Raw genomic sequence first — 21003 nt, forward strand, 5'->3', positions numbered from 1 at the left:
AATAGAAGAGTTTTTTTTTCCCCTGGGGGCGGATGATGGTGGGGGGGTGGTACAAGGGGCGCCCCTTCGCTGTTGTAAAATCTGATGCTTCACGCATTTTTGCTTCTGCAAATACTTGGGTTGGTTTGGAGAGCCGGCGGGCTGGGGCAGGTGCTGGGGATATCGTTGAAAGGAACTGGGCTGGGTCCTTAAAGCCTCAGAAACCTACCAAGTGGGGAGGATTGGGGCAACAGGGGCAGGCGAGGAGGACATCCAGGGGCTTTGAGGAAGTCTGCGCAGAATGTAGATGGTGGGGCTGAGTCGCTGGTGTGTGAATACATCTCCTTTTGGTTTGGATTTTTGGACTTGGTGATTGAGAATAGGGAAAGGGACAGCTACTATGTTTTGGTACTTCCAAGGAGGGGATCCTGGTACTGAAGGAGGCACAGAGTTGCCAAGGAGGAGAGGAGGTGTGTTTAATTTTGTTTTATTTTTTAACGGTGAATGTAGTTCTCAAGCTGAGTCTCCATATAGCTCCAGGACACCTCCAAACTCCAAGTGATTGATTATTCCAGAGAACCGGCGCCCTGACCCTGGCACTTGCCAAGCTCAGTTTCTAATTAAAAATGGCAAAACTGTTTGGGGATTGGATCTGGCTAGTGCAGGAGAAAGAGGGACCTGGAGGCTGGCTGATCAGGACTGCTGTAATCTCCGAATACGGAGCTGGCGGCTTCGACGGCCAAAAGAATAGAAAAGAGCAAAATGACTCATGATAAGGTCCACTTGTTTTGCGGGACCTCACCACAAGTGTAGATGGGCACTGGGGTACAGTGAGCAGTCCTGGCAAAGAAGGAGAGGAGAGCGTCTGGATGAGCATTCAGGGCCCTTCGAAAACGACCTTTTTCCAAATCCAAAGGAAAAACAAGCTCAGGCAGAGACCGGGCGTTGAGTAGGAGCTCCCCAGTTCGTGCCTGGGAAATTAACAGGGAATGGCACATCAATCGCGGCCAAGCCCCCAGCCTCCCCGGAGCCCGCAGCTCCGGCTTTCTCCTCTCTGCTAAGTGCTGCATGGCCAAGGGTTGCGAACGCGAGCGGAAAATGCGCCTCTCACGGTCGCGAGGGATTCAGACAGTCAAGCGCCAAGGCAGCCCGAGGCTCCCCAAAGCCTGGCTCGGCCGCACGCGGGCAGGAATCTGCGCTTGCACTCGGGCTCAGCTCCCCATCTTCCTTTGGCCAGAGACACAGAAAGCAGGCAGGGGGGGTGTGTGTGTGCGTGTGTGTGTGTGCACGCGCGCTGTCCTGTGATGAGCGCGTACCCGCATCCGCACGCTTAGCCGCTGGTGCTCCCTCCCTCCGTCCGTGCCTCCCGGGCCGGTCCCCTCCTCCCCTGGCTCTTCTCTCCCGGAGCTTTGTCCTCAACAATTACTCTAGCGAAAGGTGGGCGGGGGTGGAGAGGTGGGCATCTCCGCAGTAATGAATAGGTGTCTGTTTTAAATTCCCTCCTCGAGACCCTCAAATGCTAGAGGCTGCGGGGAAGAGGACCCTCCTTCTGCCCAGAAGATTGACTTGGGCTTTCTATGGCAGTTTGGGAGACCTATGCGGACGGGAAAGGGGAAGTTCAGGGGGCATCCCTCACTGGGTAGAAAGTCTGCCTAACAGCAGCACTGCTGACCTGAAATGTGCTAGCTGAATGCACTGCATGAAGCAAGGTGTACAAAAATGAACAATGATGTCTTGTCAATTACACGACAGTATTTTAAAGCTATTACTCAAGTGACTTTTGTCTGGCATAGGGTGGGGGTAGATTAACAGAGATAAATTTATGTGCGTTTTATTAATGTCTAAATTAATTAAATATTCTCTTTGCACTTATTTACATTTCTTGTCCAGAGAGTCAGGGCCATGTATTACTGCTTCATTTTAATTTTGTCCTCAACAGACAGATCTATGCTTGAAAAAGCAGATGTAAGGAAGGGATACATACACACACATACACATGGGTTATGTTGGTGGATAGGCTAACGGATCTAAATCTTTAAACTTTTCTGCACTTCTAAATCCATATCTGTTATTTGCAAGTGAGTCGTGATGCAGTTTGCGCAGTTCGCAGGAAAATGGATGGTGCATTTTTAAGATATTGCCAATTCACATCACTCTGGCCTTTGCTCATTAATCTGAGTATCACTTCTTTCTCTTAGTAATAATTTCCCCGGTTTAGGAACATGGCAGGAAACTTACAACGGGAGCATAGTTCACTCTATAAAAGGACCAGTAGGAGGTGCCCTTAATAAAGCCAAGTGTCTAGTTTACTGACAGAGAAATTCCCATTCAGCCGGGTGTTTTAAAGACTTTGTTGATTGGTAACAAAGGATTATGGAGACTAGCACAATAGCACTGGGCCCTTTCCCACTTTCTAGGTAAAGTCTGAAGCTGCTGTAGATTTGTATGAAACTGTGATGATTTAACAAAGGACAGCCCTGAACAGTGTCAGTAGAGAGTGAGGACTTGATGTTGGGGGAGGAGGATGGTGACTTTTTAGTTGGCTTCTGTAAGATGTCATCTTCTTATATATTTGACATGAGCCACAGGCACAGGACCCATATAGAGTCTCAGGGGATCTCAGATAAGATAACAATTTTAGATGTTGGATGTTAACGAGTGAAAAATGAGGCATACATATTAATTAATTCTTCATACCTGTTTGGGTTCCATTGCATTGAAAAAAATCTGTGAGTGTTTAATGTAGTCTGGATACGCTGAAATGAGGCTGGTCGCCCTCCCTAGGCGACCTCTTCTCATTCCCCCAACCAAAGCAGATCAGATGCCCCCATGTGGGTTTGCTTTTGAGTGGCGGGAGTATGGCAGAGCCTGAGGGCTCGGGGTAGGCTGGCAGTCCACTCCTCTGTGCGTGCCGCAGTGTAAATCACCAGTGACCTGTCAGTGTCCATTTCCCACACAGCAGCAGCTGCCCTCTGAGTTATAAAGCATGTGAAACGGCCACCACATGTGTTATATGTGAATATATTAGGCTTAGTGCCTTTGCTTTAATGCTCTTAAAAGCCAGCCTGGCTTGAGATGCTGATAGGCTTTTTTTCTGGGGAGAGATTTATAACTTCTCAGTGTCTATGACTTAAATTTCTTCTCTGGCAAGTTAACCTGTTAGCAAACTTCCTTATTGTTTTCATTGAAGAGGAAGAGCCTTAATCCTACCTAAATTCCTGAATGAAGCTCTGCTGAAAGTTTCTGCTAGAGTACAGGATATTTGCAGGCTGTAGTATGGTTTCCTAAACCAATGGGAAGCTTGACAAGATATATGGGGAGGTGATTTTTTGGTGGGGAGGCGGGGATATTTTTACTTGTTTTTAGAGAGGGAAGTTGTGATACTGCATCTTCTAAAGGAATTCTAGCAACTCAGTTATCTCAAAAGCATCTTTAATGAGAGGAAATGTTTCTCGCTTCCAGTTTCATAAATCTAACAGTCTGGGATTCTTCAAATGCATATAATATGCTCCTGGAATGTTTGCAGCTGCACGCAGTAGGATCATCTAGTAGGATCACTGTCATTTGGAAATGAGCCCTGATTTAAATTTTGACTTCCAGACAAAACACTTATCTTTACCTGGTGCCGCATGTTTAAAAGCAGTGCTGAAGTTTCTGAACAGAATATTTCTTTCCATGGGAGACTGTGCCCTAAGATTACATTTTAAAGTAAGTGTTCTTACCATTTCTTTGGAGAATTTGCCATCCCAAACTTTGCATATGAAACTTCTTCATGATTCCGCCAGTAAAGATAACTATTTAAAGAGAATGCAGTTGTTTCCGGGTATTTCTTTAAAATTAAAATTCAATGTCCACATCCACACACAAAGAAGGAGGATTTCCACCCCCTCATACCTTCTACTTCAAATAGCTGACTTTGGTGTGAATTATGATAGCTCTAATTACATAAGGGCACTTGCAATTTCACTAGAGAATGAGTTCTTGCCTGATTACAGATCTTCCTACTTTCCATAGGAAGTTTCTGGCCCACGCTACTATCAGAAACTTGCACCAAATTGGGAACACATTGCTCTGTTTAGGTATTTGCTACCCAGCTATACATTTTTGAATGATTAATCTACCTCAGATGATAATCTCTTAGATGAACTATATACATAAATTTCAAGAAATCTTAGCTTTGCCTGAGGCCAAAGAGTAATGTCACAAACCTGCTGAAATTACTTGATTAATTGATTGATTAACTAAGGATAAAAAGTCACTTGGTTCTGGAAAAGTACTGTACTCCCTAAAGAGTATTAAAGAGGAATAGTAAATACTATGCACATTTACAATTCATAAAATGTAAACGTCAAGTCTTCTTCCCCCACTTTTTCCATTCCTTCCTTATAATGCTCTGGAGGAAAATTTAAGAGTTTCATGAGTTGTCACAACAGTTATATCTTAAGGAATCATAGCTTGGAATCTCACTAACTCATGATTGATAGACACTCAATTAAATAGCAACACAATGTCCGGTGAATTTTTCGGCAGCCTGCTGTGGGCTGCTTGCTTCTTTTCAGCTCGTTTCTAAGGAATCAAAACTCTCATCTCTAAGAGGTGTGGCATCAATACTGCCTCCCTTGACGCAGCCCAAGAAAGCCTTTCTCACTCTGAAACCAAGGCTGTGACCCACAGGCACTGTGTTTAATATGCTGTGTTCCACTTTGCAAGGTCAGGGGGATTTGCCTTAAAAATAAATTTTTAAATGTTCATGCATGCTGCTTTTGGTGGAGAGTTAAACTGTACTCCAAAAGCAGCTAAATAGTGTTGTTATCTTAAGACATTCTAACTTGTGGCCTCTCGGCCAATATTATTGAAGTTCTAGAGCTCACAATCTTTAAGAGAGACAGGAGTGAGCTCTATAAGATAATAGGTTATGCCAACCTAGTTAAGCTACTTTTTTTCCCAAAACGGTGTTACCAGGTTGGAATAATAGAACTTTAACCTTTTTCAAAGTTACTACTTTTCAGAGGAAAAAACATTTCTTAATAGTATCATAATATCAGTAGCATGGGACTGACCCAATGTATTTAAGATATTGTTCTTCAAAACAAGATATGAAGGAAAGCCAGTGTTAAACTTGTCAAGAAGAAAGGATGAACAATCCAGATTATTTTCCCTGCAGGCCAATAAAAAATGTGCAAGATAGAATTACATGTTGCATATGCCAAAAAGGTAATAGCAAAAAATAAAATGTAAAGTATTATGCACCTTTATCATTGCAGGACTCAGGTAAATGAAACACAATTTAGTAACACACTTTTTCTTTCTCTCACTCTAGAATATTAATTCCTTATCTTATATTTCTCTGGTTTAACTCCATACTAACATGGAGAAATACAGGTTGGCTGACTGATGATCAAAATTATTATAGTGCTCCAAAGTTATTTGACAAATTTTAGCCTGAGGTTTAACAACTAAATCCCTTTAATTCAACTATTAAGTGAAAGTGTTTTCTTTGGTAGTTTAGAAATACCTGAGCTTTGTCCCAATGGTGTGGTTTAGAAATACATAATAATGCATAAGATTGAATATGCCTTCTTTTTCAATATTGATGGGAATTTGCCAATGGTAATACCAGTGCATATTGCTCTTTTATTAATAGTTCCAAACAACCATATTATTCGCAGCTTTCATTTCTTGGGGGGAGAAGTTCAAGTAGGAAACACACAAATCATTCCATATTTATTGATCATATTTTTAAGGCTATTCTTATGGCATGACTTCTGTAGGAATGTTTCTCTTTTCTAGTAAATTCCACGATCCCAGTGTCTATGATCTACTTCTACTTCGTGATATACTTTAGCTTAATTTCACTACTCCAAATTTTTTGACTTTTAGCTTGCTCAGTCATTTCACCATGGCCCTCCAGGGAGGAAGCCCCTTTAAAACCGTTTGTGGTTATGATGATGAAACTTAACAGGAGTATTTATTGCAATTTGGAGATTTCTTCCTGGTTCGTCCTTTAAATATTGGTTCTTGCCTGAAGGCTACTCCTAAGAGTATCTAGGACAAACATGTTCCACTGAATTAACTGAATCTTTAGGATGTTATCTGATGAAAATACCAACTGGTTAGTGAATGTGTTCTGATAAGAGGACTTGTCAATACAACATTATTCTGGACCATCTACAATGTTCTTAAATCTGTGTTTACATTTTGACAACAGAAAAAAGAAGTTAAGCAGTTAATATAAATGTTTTTAACTCAAATCACATTTTTAGATTTTACTTATTTTTCTATAGTCTTTTAGAAATATTTCTCCACTCACTTAGCTGCCTCTATAAAAGTATGTAGAACATAATTTAACCTGTTCTTAATAGATACAATACATCACTATGACTTCATTGTAGTATTATGTGATTTTATAGGGATAATTTTTGAAGGCATTGCATCATACAGAACTGTTTATTTTTCCCATCAGTTGACCATGGACTTTTACTATTGTTGAGTTTTATCTCTGGCTATAAAATATATTTTGTCTACATCTTGTGTTCAGCTGAAACTCCTCCCTGTATAAAACTTCCTCAAAGCAGTTCTCTCTTTTAGTTTTGATGTTAAGACATAGGGGACTAAGTTTTGTTGGGGTTGTGTTTAAAGTAGGAGAGGAGATTAGAAAACAGCACCTGAATCCCTTATTAGAGGAATATCTAATTAGTTTTAGCTAATGATTCTGTAGCATCTGATATTAATTTGGATGTCACTTGTACTTTGTACAATGTATTTTTCCTTATTAAATGAGAATGTGGACTAGATCAACTCTAGTTATTAGTTTCAACACTATATAATTTATTTAAATTATGAACTGTACTATACATATAGTGTTTGGTATAACTAATAATACAATTCATGATCATGATAACAATAATAATAATGTAATAATAACAAATACCCATGTACCCACTAGCAGTTTTCTGATTTTTGTATTAACCCCTTGCCTTTTGTACAGTTTTTCCACATATGTATACATCTTTAACATGTTACTTTACTTGGCTGTTCTTAACAGTAATAAAATAAATATAATGTATATATTCTCTGACTTGCAATTTTGCTGAACGTTAAGTATCTGAGTTTCATCTATGTGGATTCATATTGCTGTATTTCAGTCACTTTCTCTGGTGTATAATACTTCATGATATTAATTAACCATAGTTTATCTAATCTACTGTTGATGGATTTTGAAATTCAGTTTTTTGCTATTGCTAGTACAGTTGGCATAAACATTCTGGTGCATGTCCACCAGCACAAATTTGCCACCATGTTTAAGGTGCATACCTAGGAGTGGAATTGCTGAGTCATAGAAGGGTGTCTTTTCTTCCAGGAGGCAAAGACATGTTACAGTTACTGAAACCCCCACCAGGGGCAGATGAAAGGCCTCTTTGCTTCATGCCTCTGCCAACACTTGGTATTTTCATATGCTTAATTTGCCCTCATCTGGTAACTTCTCATTGTGGGTTTAATTCGCATTTTCCTGATTGCTTATAAGTCTGAACATTTTTTCCATTAATTTGTTAGCTATTTGTGATGTCAGCAAGACAATTCTATGATTCTGTTTCTTCAACTGAGCAACCATTTGCTTTTAGACCTTAATATTATTGGTAGTTATTCTGTTTCTTCTACTAAGCAACCCTTTGCTTTTAGACCTTAATATTATTGGTAGTTATTCTGCTTCTTCTACTAAGCAACCCTTTGCTTTTAGGCATAGATGTTATCAGTAGTCTAATGTTCAGGAAGTTGTCGCCTAATACTATACCATGTTGACTGTGGCCTAGGCTTTATTTAAGCACCTTCCCAAAATGTACACTGATTTTGAGTTGGAAAAGACATTCTTAGTCACTGTAACACTGTTGATTACCCAGAGCAAGTCCTGCCATGTTAGTATCCTGCTTTATCCTGTTTATTGTGTCTTTATAGAGAATCATTCACAGGGAAGCAGGATGCTGGGATGCCAGGCTTAATTTGAGGCTCCTTATGAATCCCCTGAATATAATGGAACTAAAGGATAACAGAATCACAGAGTAGTAATGGTAGACACCAAATCTGAGTTAAAAATCTTAATATGATCATTTGAATTTGGGTATATTTCCAACATGGTAAAATACATAGGCCCAATATCATTATTACATTTATGGCATATATGACTGTGGGTTTCAAACAAACATATGTGCTTTGTGCACCACCCCCCCAATTTTTGTTTGGGTTTATAATTGTTTCACCTGCTCCCATGGGACAGGCTAATGAAGACCCCTGAGTGAAATAAAGCCTCAGATGTACTTGCAGAGGCCTCTGTAGTGTGTTGCCTTCTGTGCAGACTCATTAGAGACGTAAGCCAAGGCTGAGACATCTAAGCAAACCCTCTGCACCCAGAGTCCTCAATCCATTGTTCCTGCATCTTTTTTCAGTCTCATGGGATCCCAGAAGAATATAAATTAGAGAGAAGAATCTGCAAAGCTTTTCCTTTCATGTTTAATGTCTGGGCAGAGCTGTTCCCTGCAGGACAATTTCTGGTTATTTTCTCTCTCTGGTTTGAGGCATCTCCAGGGATGGTTTGGTGACTGTTTCCCTTGGGGAAGTTTTCAGCAGCATATCAGTTTTGCTGTTAAAAATTTATTTTACAATTCATCTGAGATAGTCCTGTTCTAAATGTTCTTCCCATTACCCTTGTCATCTGGCTCTTGATTCCTGCATACCCTTTTCAGTGACACTGCCTCTTCTGGGCTGAAATGTGTTCAATAATTCGAGCTATAAATCACTCTTGCCTCCCCATTTGGTCTTTACTTAACCAGATTATAAATATTTAATTCATTTGATTTTTCCTCATACCACTCCAGAAGCTTAATCATGTTTAGTCTTCTTACTTTAACTCCCTCTAGTTTGTTTATATCTTTCTTGTAATCAAGGGGCCTAACTCTAATGTGCTCTTCTAAGTAAGCTCTCCAGAGTCATATATTATAAAATACAAATTCAGCATCATCTTTAGCTTATTGTACAGCCATAGACACACATATGGTCTCTCAAAACTTGTGTTATCAGTTTTCAGGAAGGACTATCAATGCCTAATAAAATCATTGAGATATTATAAGGACCAAATAAGACCAAGTATTTCATTGAAGATAATACAATAGTTACTGAGCCTTTACCAAGGATTACAAATAGATGAATAAAAGATTTAGATGAGTTTCTGCCCTGCAGGGCCTTTTCCTCCAGTGAAGGTGACAGGAACACACAGAGGTAGGTAGGATACAAGGTAGAACAAAGTACTCACTGAAAAGGGACACAAACAGTTCTGCTCTTCATGTGGTTTTTGTCATTGGTTCTGTTTATGTGATGGATTACATTTATTGATTTGCGTATGTTGAACCAGCATTTGCAGGGACATGGATGAAGCTGGAAGCCATCATTCTCAGCAAACTAACACAGGAACAGAAAACCAAACACCACATGTTCTCACTCATAAGTGGGAGGTGAACAATGAGAATATATGGACACAGGAAGCGGAACATCATCATACACCGGGGCCTACTGGGGAGTTGGGGGCTAGGGGAGGGATAGCAATAGGAGAAATAAGACAGGCTGATAGATGCAGAAAACCACCATGGAATGTGTATACCTGTGTAACAAATCTGCACTTTCTGCACATGTATTCCAGAACTTAAATATAATTTTAAAAACTCATAATATATTAATATTTATTAGCTAATGGACTGACAGAGCCAATTCATTCATCCTTGTATCCCTAAATTGATTGGACCAAAAAGAGGCAAGGGAGTTTAAAGAGTTGTCAATCATGTTTAAACCAAAGTATTGGTGTGGTAATAATAAGGATATTATGGTTTTGCCTACAGATCTGGTGGCCTGTTGCTGTAAAAACATCTCCAGACTTTCGTGACCCTTTCTTCCCATATTTCTTGAATGTGTTCCAGGTATTGTGTTAAGGTGGCAATTTAGCTTAGAGCCCAATGAGATAAATATGCTAATCAAATACATATATTAACAAACCCACAATTCCAAATGAGATAGGCTTTAAAGAAAGAAAATACTGTAGGAAAGGGTCTCAGACAGCAGATCAGAGACAGCTTCCATGAGAAAGTGACTGAGTTTACATCTAAAGAATGAGTTAAGAAGGGGATATTTAGGAGGGACAGAGGAGAGAATATCAGGTAAAAAAAAGTGAGCTCAAAGGCCTCATGGTGGGAGGAAAAATCGTGAATTCCAAGATCAGTGTACCCAGGACCACGAGAACTAAACATAATAATGGCTTAGCTAAGGCTGGAGAAGACTTTGGGATTCTCTCTCTCCAGTAGTAGCTACTTGTACTTGGTAGATATTGACTGAATAAATTCAAATGAGTTCTTATCAAGGATCTTTCCTAATCTCAGTACAGTGATTCAAAAATTTCAGCAAACTACATAGGCCACCTTTTCCTTGATTTTTTTAATTAGATGTGAATTTATGAACCTATCTATCCTATATGTTTAGAGATACATTATGAGGTGTTACGGACATATGTATGCAACCGAGAGAGGGACTTTGAAAAGTGTACAGAGCTAGAAAAATCCAAGTAATTATCAATTAACTTGGTAATAAGTCATTTCTCCTTTGAAAGCTATCACTGAACAGAGGGAAACAAAACTTCACCTTTTCTATAAAAATAGAATTGCCATGGACATTCCTTGTTCCTGTGGCCTCCTTCAAAATGTGTGCCTGAACATGTTTAGTAAACCTAAACCTAAATTTTTTTTGGAGTTTTTATAGATTATTTTCTCAATATGATCCTTTTCTATGCATTTTGTCCCTATTATTATTTCTTAAAAATGTGAACGAATGTTCTCTTTGCTTTCAGTTACAGCTCATTTAGAAGTCATTGAGCTTGTAACCTTTCCATGTCACCGGGCCTGGAACTACTGTACCACTTGAATCAACCTACCATCTACCACTGGATGTTGCAAAGATTGTTGCTACACAGTCCTGTGGTCTTTGGTCTCGATAAGAGGGGGCATAGCCTAGGGGGAAAAAGCATCCCAGCTATTGGGTTTGATTGAGATCCTTAAACTCACTGGACCTCAACTTTCCCACCTATAAAATGGACACAAAATCAACCTCTGCTTCCCAACTCTAAATTGGGGGTAAAAATTACTCCAGTAGTTAGCTATATACAATATCTATTCCAATGCCTGACTTATAATAAGTATTTCATAAATGCTAGCTATTGTTAGTATTATGTTAGTATGGACTACATTTATCCCGAGATAGTCTTTACAAATAGAAAATTTCACAGGCACAGGCCAGCCCTTCTAGAACCTGCCTCAATTTTATTGTTGTGATTTTAGAGACTTAAATATAAATTAAGATAGTCAGACTCCAATGGCAATTTTGAAATCAATCACATCATGGTTTAGTGGACCCTGGTCCCATGCCTTTGCTTGATTTAGAGGCTCATAGGTCCAGCTAAGTTAGATCTGACATAGTGCAATACTGATCAAACTTGCCAGCCTATGACACACTTCCTGTGGATTTTCCATCCAAACCATCCTCCCCTATTAACTCTTCCCTGGTTGACCATGTTCATTTTCCACAATCCCGTCATCTACTCAGCAGGCACACCTAGAAGCTAATACTTGCTTGGTTAGTGTGCAGTACTGGGTATAATTGGTCCTGACGGTCTTCTCTGTGGAGGAGTGGCTCTCATCTTGATTTTGTGTCAATGCCCAGCCCTTCTTCATACCAATTAATTTAGAATCTCGGAGATGTATTCCAGGCACAAGTATTCTAAAGTCTCTGATGGTGATTCCAACATGCAGTCATGTTTGAGAATCAGTGTCCTAGGGTCTTTCTACTCCAAGTGTGCAGTCCAGGAATCAAGGCATTTGCATCACCTGGGAGCTTATAAGAAATGCAGAAACCTGGCCGGGCGCGGTGGCTCACGCCTGTAATCCCAGCACTTTGGGAGGCCGAGGTGGGCGGATCACGAGGTCAGGAGATCGAGACCACGGTGAAACCCCATCTCTACTAAAAATGCAAAAAATTAGCCGGGCGCAGTGGCGGGCGCCTGTAGTCCCAGCTACTCGGGAGGCTGAGGCAGGAGAATGGCGTGAACCCGGGAGGCGGAGCTTGCAGTGAGCCGAGATTGCACCACTGCACTCCAGCCTGGGCGACAGAGCGAGACTCCGTCTCAAAAAAAAAAAAAAAAAAAAAAAAGAAATGCAGAAACCTCAGGCCACACCCAGACATACTCAATTAGAATCCCAAGTGACTGAGGAATACTGCTGTAGATGACTGAAAGCATCAGATAGGGAGGTGATCCTTGCCTCTATTCTTCACAATTGTAAGTAATCATGTAGTCAATGGGAAACTGCCCCTACGACACTAGTTTATCTTAGCTTGAAGCATCTGTTGCATGCTTTGGCTTCAGGAGTTTGTCTTATAGTGGCAAGCTATGCCAACATCAAAGAGTCTTCTGGTTTGTGGTTTAGCGGCTAATATATTTCATGGAGACCATGACACGTTTCATTTTCCTTGAGATTACAAGCCCTTGAAAATGCTCTTTGTGTGTTCCATCTGCCTTTTCCCTTCTTTTCTCATCAATACTCAATATAAGAACGCATATTTTACAATGGTCTGCTGGTTTTCATTCTATAGTTTCCCCTCCTTCAACTCTCTTTCTTCCTTAAAAATGCTCAGACCCAGGGAAAAAGAAAGACACATAAAAGGGACACTGAGGCCCTGGGCCCTGCTCCTCCCTCCCTCCTCTGTGTCCCAAGTCTGATGCTGAGAGCACACACATGCTCAAAGTGAGACCCTGACGGGGGCGACCCCATACTGAACCTTGCCTTTTGATTGGGGATGGTCTTCAGGGCATGAAACAGACCAAGTGCTCATTTGCCTGAGCCTCTGTGGCAGGGCAGAAGGGGTGTAACAGAGGTTTTTGAAGAAGAGTAAAGCTTTACAGGCAGAAAGCTCAGTGCAGGGTTTTGAAGCTTTTGCTCTGCACTGCCTGGCAGAGAGAGCAGCTTTAACTGGCGTGCTCCAAATCAGAGTCTACAAGAAGAGAACGTGGGGGCTCAGCTGCGCAGATTGGATCAATCTGAATGAAAATCACTAGTGTTCCTCCTGGGGAGAGAAGTTTCTGCTTAGCTCATGAACTGTAGGCCCTTCTCTGGTCCTGGTAGTAAATGAGTAGGGCTTTTGTGAAAGGTTATGTAAGGCTGCTGTTTTCTCTCCCTGCCTAGAGTAAAATTCTATTTATAGAGGGGTGAACTGCCTCTCAGCGAAACATGCATTTTATAAACTATAGCTTAGGAAAGATAATTTAATAAATCTTTAAGAAAGAATTAAGGGAAGATAGAGAACAAAATCCTAGGCAGAGAGAGTGGGATATACAGCAAGAAATAGGAGAAAGAGAGAGCATCATTGCTCTGGACTTAGTTACTGGAGTAGTAATAGAGTGACCGATCATTCTTGTGTGCCTGGGACTGAGGAGTTTTACAGGAAGAAGGACTTTCAGTGCTAACACTAGGACAGCCCCAGGTAAACTGGAATAGTTTGTCACCCCTAATTTGGTACCTATGATGGGGAGGGGAGTAGAAAGAACCCTGAAAGATTTTCAGCAGGGAAATGGCATTTTAGATAACACACTGTTAGTCCTATGAGGAAACAATTAGAGAATGGTAGCAAGGCCTATTATGAGGGGATGTTCTAATAGTCCAGAAAAGGTGAATATCTGATTGATTGGAGGTTTAGAAGCAACTTAGATGGAGGCCTTACCCTCTAATCTTGTGGCAAAGTCTAACTTGACATCCAAAACTGAAGGTTTTTTTAACCAACTCCTTGGCCAAAACACTGTCAGAAAACGCATTTTTGAATCAGGTTATCTTTTGGACATGATAGGATAATGTATGTATTGGAGAAGTCATGTCTAGCACTTCTGTGTTCCACTGTGTCTAGTACAGTGCTGAATGCATATTAATTATTCAATAAATACTCATTACCAAATTGGTTTTTATATAATGATTATTCTCAAATTTGCATGAAATCTGAAGTTTCTTTCTGCATGAGCTTCACAAAGTTCAGTTCAGGATATTGTAAATTTCAGGATTACTCAGCTTTTACTTGCCTCTTATTTAGAGGTTTATTCTGTTTTCTTTTTCTCTCTCCCCTTCTTTTGCCTGATTTTTCCTTTACATGCCATTATTAATAATGTTATTGGCAGCATTTCAGAGTGCTTGTGAGAAATTCAAAATTGAGGAAATTCTGCAAATAGCAAAATGTAAATGTATAAAGTCTATAGAATTTGCTATCTCTTTAAGTCCCGTTATGAATGCATATAGGGCATTTGTCAACTCGCATATATGAAAATGGAACAAGATAAAGTAGGTGAATAATTATTTCCTACATAATAATCCCAGGGATAGACTCTGTGTTTGCCTTCAGAGCACCATTCCTGAAGACTTGAGTGAGTCAAAGCATTAAAATGTTATTTTTGTAGAAGTCAGTGAAAGTCAAGACAAGATGATGGAGATTAAAAAAAAAGCACATAGAATGAAAAGCACAAAACTTCTTGTGTTTCAAAGCACTGATCAGGCAGAAAACGACCTCGGCAGGTGTTTGAGAAGACCCTTTTCTACTGGTAAGGACTCAGGGGCCCAGAGAAGCTAGGTGAGCGTCTAAATCACAAATCTACGAATGAGTTCCATGAAACATATTATGTACACGTGTGTGCAAATCTTGGCTGTACCAAGATGTAGCTGTATGACCCTCACTATGATTCAGGGTCCTCATTTGTAAAATTTGGAAAGCCATTACTGAATGGAAGACATTTTTGAAAAACATTACACTCAAGGATTATCACAGTCTTTGGCACATATTGAGCACTAAACTGTTTCTATTTTTATTTGTTCATTCGACAGATGTTTTTAAAGGTAGTGTTTCATGTATCATATTTGTTAGCACCTGTGGTGTATTTAAACAGCATATAAACACACTGCCTCTGTTGTTTTAGTTAACAAAATGGTTGGAGGAATAAGACCTAAGCAGTGCAAGTATGTAAGAAAAAAAAAGGTGACCAGAGTCACAAGGCAATATATTATTGTATTATTAAGAACCAAATGGGTGAGAGGTGCAGTTAGAGGAGAGAAACAGAACATGATCAGAAATTCTTCCAGAATGCAGAGGGATTGAGTCTGGTAGGTAGGGTAATTGGGGGACCTTACCCACATAGGACCTGACCCTATGTGGACACTGTTCTTTACATGTTCAGGCTGTGGAAGACAAAAAAGAAAAAAAATGATGGTGATACTTCACTGAAGAAAGCTTCTCAGTCCAGGCACCAGATCTCATCACTAGCAATGACTTCCCTGGTCACTAGCCTTTTCCCAAGCGAATTTATGATAAGGCTAGGAGAAAGAGGAAGAGAGATGTGGCAAGGTCATCTGAGAAATAACTTTGGTGGCATACATAATGTAATTTTAAAATAAAGAGGCTTTACCAGTAGGGCTTTTGATAATAGTTTTAAGGAGGTCTCAGAAGCTCAGGGAAGGACAGATGCCATCACACACTGCATTTTGAACTTGGAAATCTAGTAGCTGAGAAAGCATATTTAGGCTCCTGCACTACTGGAATAAGTCTGTGCTGGAAATTAATGTTTTCATCTTTTTTTTTCAGCCTTGCTTCAAAATGTGTAGAAAACTTTGGTTCAGGATGCCAAAACCCTTTATTACTAATGCATAAAGGGTGTTAGCTAGTTCATCAAAGATCTTCTGTACATTTTGCGGCCAAAGGGCAGGTAGCCCAGCTCAAAATTTGCAACTTAAATAGCTTTTCCTTTGTTCTTTGTTCCAGAGTACACAGTCATATGAGGTTATGATAATTAATAATTGATAAATTATTATTAGGATGATATTGTTCCATGCTTATCTGAGACTTTCTGTCTTCCAATGGCTTTTGAATCTTTTATCTATATTCATCTCTCAATACCTCTATCAAGTGAGCAAAATGGCTAAGTTATCTCACATGTGTTATTAGTGAGGTTATGAGACTGGGGGCCAGTTATTTATTTAAGATCACACAGAAGTTACCTGTTCTGGCTGGAAAACCTAAATCATTTTTTTTTTTTTTTGAGTCAGAGGCTCACTCTGTCACCTAGGCTGGAGTGCAGTGATGTGATTTTAGCTCACTGCAACCTCCGCCTCCTGGGTTCAAGCAATTCTCCTGCCTCAGCCTCCCGAGTAGCTGGGATTACAGGTGCCTACCACCACACCTGGCTAATTTTTTTTGTATTTTTAGTAGAGACAGTGTTTCACCATGTTGGCCAGGCTGGTCTTGAACTCCTGATGTCAGGTGAAATGTCCACCTTGGCCTCCCAAAGTGCTGGGATTATAGGCATAAGCCACTGCTTCCAAATCTGGCTTAACCCTTGCACTCACCAGTACATATTGGACACTTTCCAAAAGCAGGACATTCTACTCTTTTATTCCCCCAAAATTCATGTACTAAAAAAATGCCACCTAGCACTCAGATCTTGATTTCTAATACCATTCTCCAATAAAAGAAACCAGAGCTCCTCAGGGAAATAGCTGATTCTGGAACTTATGCAGAAAACATACAAGATAAGGCTGGAGCATCTTGGAGTGCCAGAAAGGAAGAAATTCTTTAAAAAAGTGAAAAACCCACAACGATAGAGTATGTCAAAGGGACACAGAACCTATCTGAAAGAGCTCTCGATGGTCAAAGCTGCAACAATTTGAGCAAGAAAATCAATCAAGTAGTTTCCTATTATAACCCAAACTATAAAATAAATGTCCATGAGTACATACTGACATAAATAAATAATTGAATAAAGAGAAGAGACTTAGATAAATCCCCTATGCAGAAGAATTCAAAATATTATATATATTCTACTCTCGAAGAGTAGATAGAGTACAACCCATATCCTTTTAAGTGTGGGCTGTGCTTAGTGACTTCCTTCCGAAGACTACGGTATACAAGGGGGAGGGGAGGAAGTTAACTACAGTAGAAAAATTGGCCGGATCATGAGGTCAGGAGATCGAGACCATCCTGGCTAACACGGTGAAACCCCGTCTCTACTAAAAATACAAAAAAAATTAGCTGGGCGTGGTGGCGGGTGCCTGTAGTCCCAGCTACTCAGGAGGCTGAGGCAGGAGAATGGTGTGAACCCACGAGGCGGAGCTTGCAGTGAGCTGAGATCGTGCCACTGCACTCCAGCCTGGGCGACAGAGCAAGACTCTGTCTCAAAAAAAAAAAAAAAAAAATCTGACAAACACTACCTCAGCCAGGTAATCAAAGTCATCATCAGCAGTGATAAGTCATGTTGATAGCATGTACCCCCTGATATGATGTGATAAGGATGGCATTTCACCTCTGTGATCTTCCTTTTCCAAATCCATAACCCCAGTCTTACAATGAGAAAAAGAGTAGACAAACCCCATTTGAGATTCTACAAACACCTGACCGTATTCCTTAAAATGATCTAAGTCTTCAAAAATAAAGAAAGTGTGTGAAACTGTCAGAAGGAAGAGGATACTAAAGAGACTTAGGACAAAATGTGATGTGTTGTCCTGGGTGGGATCCAGGAGCAGAAAAAGGACTTCAGGAAAAAATGAAATACATTCTAAATTATGTACGTTAGTTAATAATAACGTATCAATATTGGTTCACTGATTTTTATAAATGTGCCGTGTTAGTATAAATTGTTAATAATGGGGAAACTTGGTGTGGGGTAAATCAGAGCTTTGTATACCCTTCACGACGTATCTGTCAATCTAAAACAGCTCTAAAATAAAAAGATTACTGTAAAAAATACTCTCTTGTTTGATAAGAGTGGGACACCAAGCAGGGCCCTGATTCCACTAAACTTGTTTTTTTCCTCTTTAAGGATCAGAATGGCACTCTTGTATGGTTATTCTGAGAATTACAGACCATATTTCAGTAACCCTTAGCATCTCTGCATGTTTCTCAAAGTGTGATCACATCAACACCACTTGTGGGTGTTTTAAAATGCAAATATGCTGGCTTTGCCTCACACCTCCAGAATCAAGAGTCCCTGGGTGGACACTGAGGAGATAGGAAACAGCACTTTTAACAAGCTCTCTAGGTGATTCCTATACACACTTCACTTGAAAACCACTTGGCTGTGCATTGTCCCTGAAGATTAATAATGGTGGCTCTCTGCTTATTGAGATGGTCTTTGAGCTCAGGGGATGATCTGGAGTCAGGTGAACTTGGGTTTAGATCCCAGGTCTACAACTTTCTAATTGAGAGAACAAGGACAAGATATTCCGCCTTTTTTGTGCCTTTGTTTCTTCATCTGTAAAGTAGGAAAACAACACTTCATTCAGAGAGTACTTATAAAATCATTTCAGAAAAGCCATGTAAATTATTTACCATATTACTATATTTCCACATTACCACTGCTCAACAGGCAGTGAGCACTAGCACGACTCTACTGGTGTTCTATTACCTTGGTTGTATAAATCAATATGAACATAACCAAAATTACTCCTCATTGTTACTGATACTCTCCACCCTCTAAAACTTGTCTTTGGCATCCTGCAATGCTTTCCTTACATGTTTCTAGGAGTCCTAAGAGCTATGTCATAAACCAGTTATCTTCTGCTAGGCATCTTCACATGTCTGGAAGTCTGGTGTGCTTGCTGGCTTTCACGTCCCCAGGCAGCCACCATCTCTTGCCAGCCATCCTGCTCCTCTGGTAGATTGCTGCTGCAGCATCAATGCTTTAGAACGTTTTCAGTGCCTGACCATTATTACTATGTCCACTGACAAGACTGTCCCAATGTTGATTCTCCCTCTGTTAAACTCTATCATACTGCTTGTGTCTTCCGATTTATAAAATCCTCCATGACAACAATTCATTTAACTAGGGTCTGTAATTTTTCTCTACATATGACTTAGATTCAGTAAGAGAAGGACTGATCTGGGGACAGATGTTGCATTTCCTATTCCCTGTCTTTAGCCTTTCTGTCTCCAAGCCACCAATGGAACTTCTTCCTTAAGTAGTATTTAAATCTCCCCTACATAAATGAGTTACTGCAGAGAGATGTCTGTATTTTTAGACCATACACCATAGGCTGTTTCATTGGGTTTGAGGTACACATGTGGTACAAAAATGCAGACTAATAATAATGGCTAATATTTACGAAATTGTATGGTTTGAAGTGATGTGGTACATATTGCTTAAGAAATACTTATTGCCCACCCATTTTTATATTTAATACAGAAGAATATCCCATTTTAAGTAGCAATGTGCCAGCTCAAAGACTCGATTTCTCAGGCTCCCTTGAAGCTAGGGGTAGTTATGTGAAAGTTCTGGTGATTGGCATGGTAATCAGGACACTTCTGGGGATTTCAGAGTAAGCTTACTCTCCTGTCCTAATTACCACCCCCTTCCTCCTTGTTGCTTCCTTCTTTCTCTGGAAAGTAGGAGTGAGGCCTGAAATTGAAGTAGCCATCCTGTGTTACATCATCTATTATGAACAATGAGAAGGAAATGAGGAGAAGCTTGAGTCCATGGTGACTTCCTTGGGGTAGCTATATAATCTTGGGATTGTTTCTTTCTAGACTTCTTTTTATGCTACAAAGTAAACCTCTGTTTGATTTTAAAACACTGTAATGGGGTTTCTGTCGCAGGCAATACTCAGTTCAAACTGCTGTATGTTCCCATATTATTTTTTTCCTCACAGTTAAACAGTGAGAGAGGAACTAATATTATGTCCTTTTACAGGTAGGAAAAGTGAGACACCAAAAAGTTGGCCAATTTTTCCATGCCTCCATGCTAGTAAATTGCAGACTTATGATTTAAATCCTGCTCCATAACACACGTCCTTAATTAAGTCTATGCTATAATTCCTAGATAAATAGATGTTGTAGCTATTACACTATTGTTGTTATTTTTATTGTTGTGGGTAATTATTACACTATTGCTTTTTATTTTTTTGCAAATCACATTAATTCTTGCAATGTTGTTTTATTTTTATTATTGTTATTCTCCTCTCTAAAAGAGGGATCTTTTTCTGTGAACCGTTTATTATTTAGACACTTCTAGATTATTGAATATATAAATAAAAATTCAATTTTCTGTTAATCATTTTCAAATGTCACAGTTTTCACTAACAAGTTATAAGACAGCTTCATGCACTTTAATTTCCTCTGAAGAAATCCACTGCCACCTTATAAAAGACTAACATTCCAAATACAGCTTTAGAATGCTAATGCCTTACCTTAACAAGCCAACTTAACTCTGTGATTCACATATGTGCTGCAATTTCTCTCCCATTGTAGTGTAAGGGAATTTTGCATAGTTTTGATGTATTGTGTAAATTAGGCCAACAAAGTGCTGTGCTATGTCTTCATTAAAATAGGAGACGGTAATAATGCAACCATGTAGCGTGGTCTTGCAGGCTTTGAGTTATGAACATTCAATAGTGTCTCCTTACTTGTGCTTAAGTTGGCATTTGTGAGCAGCATATAATCAATTAATCAATAACCCAATTTTCTCTTAAAGAGATGGTGCATGATTTAAAAAAATCAGAAACTACTGTATGATTTTATGAAAAGAGCCATTTCGGCAAAGAAACTTGTTTTGAAAACACTGAAAGTCTTTTTTGGGGAGGACAATTTTGCTTAACTAAGCCAAAAGTGAAATTGGATACAAATGTTTAGTTCCTGAATTCTTTTATTGTTTTGCAGCTACTAGAAAGGAAAGGGCCAGTTTGGGATTGCTAGTAAGAATGCATTGTTTTTACTCATGATTGGAGGTGTGTAAGTGGACCCATCTATGAATGCACAGTAAAAGTCAACTAATCCTCAAACTTACAGTTTAAAACTCATCTATTCTATTACTTACAAGCTTTAGAGTATACTAAGTTGCCTAATTTGTCTCACATGAGGTCACAGCAGCACGAAGTGATGCTTTCATGGTGATGAAGCTGACAGTCACGTTGAGACAAAAAC

General features: G+C 39.7%; 1 protein-coding gene across 3 annotated transcripts in view; it reads left to right on the forward strand.

The window, feature by feature from the left end:
* DCC (DCC netrin 1 receptor) overlaps positions 1-21003 on the forward strand; it is a 1206401-nt gene that overhangs the window by 920 nt on the left and 1184478 nt on the right. The window lies entirely within an intron of this gene.

The sequence above is a fragment of the Gorilla gorilla genome, chromosome 17 (genome assembly GCF_029281585.2).
Source record: "Gorilla gorilla gorilla isolate KB3781 chromosome 17, NHGRI_mGorGor1-v2.1_pri, whole genome shotgun sequence".
Taxonomy (NCBI): Eukaryota; Metazoa; Chordata; class Mammalia; order Primates; family Hominidae; genus Gorilla; species Gorilla gorilla.